The sequence below is a fragment of the Erinaceus europaeus genome, chromosome 1, assembly GCF_950295315.1.
Source record: "Erinaceus europaeus chromosome 1, mEriEur2.1, whole genome shotgun sequence".
Lineage (NCBI taxonomy): Eukaryota > Metazoa > Chordata > Mammalia > Eulipotyphla > Erinaceidae > Erinaceus > Erinaceus europaeus.
The window spans coordinates 64,838,071-64,840,041 of NC_080162.1; the positions used below are offsets into that span (position 1 = coordinate 64,838,071).

General features: G+C 36.0%; 1 non-coding gene across 1 annotated transcript; it reads right to left on the bottom strand.

The window, feature by feature from the left end:
- Nucleotides 1-1,420: 1,420 nt before the first annotated feature.
- On the bottom strand, nt 1,421-1,524 carry LOC132532460 (small nucleolar RNA U13). Its single transcript, XR_009544416.1, has one exon. It is a non-coding gene; the product is annotated as a small nucleolar RNA U13 (small nucleolar RNA).
- Nucleotides 1,525-1,971: the final 447 nt, after the last annotated feature.

Genomic DNA, 1,971 nt, shown 5'->3' on the forward strand with positions numbered 1-1,971 from the left:
CTTACCACTTCATTTTTAATATCTATGAGGATAACTGAAGTTATTTTATTCTTCATATCCTATTCTGTGATTCTTTTTTAAATATTTTTTTATTATCTCTATTTGTTGGATAGAAACAGCCAGAAATTGAGAGGGAAGGAGGAGACAGATAGAGACACCTGCAGCCCTGCTTCACCACTTGCAAAGCTTTCCCCCTGCAGGTGGGGGCCAGGGGCTTGAACCCGGGTCCTTTTGCACTGCAACATGTCGCTCAACCAGGTGCACCACCATCTGGCCCCCTATTCTGTGATTCTGTTAGGTGATAAAAGAACAATACATATTTTGGGAATGGGAAGCTAATATGCCAAGGCATATTTTTAAAGCTTTACACCACAGTTTTACATCAATGAACAATACACTTTTGGTTTTTTAATATGTCAAACTAGTGTATTAAAGACAATTTTCAAGATAAAACTTTGGATGTTTCTCAGTTTTTATCTCCAGCTACCAGTCTACACACCCCCTACCTCTTCTCTTCTACACATTTACCCATGTGACAGCTGTCTTATAAATCACTGTTTCCCTAATAAAACAATAAAAAATTAAACCTAAAGAAAGAAATACAGAGAAGGGCCAGTTGATGGTTCACTTGGTAGAGCAAACATGCAAGGACTCAGATTTAAGTCTATGTTTCCCACTTGCAGGGAGGAAGCTTCAAGAGTGGTAAAGCAGTGCTACAGGTCCCTCTCTCTCTCTCTCTCTCCTCTCTCCCCCTTCCTTCTCAGTTTATCTCTTTTCTATCAAATTAAAAAATAACAAATATTACAAAAAGAGATAAGCAATTTTAAGAAAAGAAAGTAATATGGGAAAGGTTGGGCTCAAATACAGCAAACTCTACTGGCTTGGTTAATGTGAGGTATAAGGGCATAAGGCAAAAATGTGATTTTTCACAACCTTTGATATAAAAGTTGGGATGGCTTTATTTTTAGCTACTTTTTCTTTCTTATTGAGATATTGTTCAGTGCAGGCTTATGGTAGCACCTGGGATTGAATATGGGACCTCAGAGGGTTTTTTTTTTGTAAATATTTAATTAATTTATTTATTGGATAAAGACAGTCAGAAATTGAAGGTGTAGAAGGAGATAGAGAGGAAGAGAGAAAGAGAGACACCTGCAGTACTTCTTCACTACTTGCAAAGCTTTCCCCCTGCAGGTGGGGAGCGGGGGCTCAAACCTGGGTCCTTGCACATTTTAACATATGTTCTCAATCAGGTGTGCCACTGCCTGGCCCCTGGGATCTCAGAGTCTTAAGGTTTAAAAGCCTTTTTGCATAAAAATTATGTTATCTCCCTAGTGATTTAAAGTATAGATTGTTCACGACTGAAAGAGTCTTTTTATCAAGCATAAGGATCATGGATTTTATTCTAGAAATTTTTTTTTCATGTCAGACAGGTTATGTGCCAACGTCTTAACAAGGTTTGTGGGTGGCACATCTCACGCAGTCAGGTGACAACCCAATCATCATGCTTATGAACTACAAAAAGATCTATTCTAGAGATTTTTATGAAAGTCACTAGATTTAGAAATAATTATATTAGAGAATATGCTTTACTATGCTACAATATGTAAAGCAGTTCGCTGGAATACATTTTTATGAATGTTTTTCTTTATAAAAAGTGGGTATTAGTTTTGATTGCAAAAAATAATATTGAACTATTCATCCAAAGGTACACACAATATATATTTTCAATTATTTAAAATACATAGTAAACCAGCAGAAAACTACCACAGTGACTCTTAAAGCTAAGTCATATATTTAATATCTCTTACATTTCACATCATCAAATCCCATATGACTCTCTATAAATCTCTTCACTCTTACCCTATAATGACTTGGGCAGAAACATTCTGAATTAAATGATACTATGATTTGATTTATGTATATCTGGACTTTCAACCCAATGGGTTCCAGGCACTCTATCAATCTTTATAA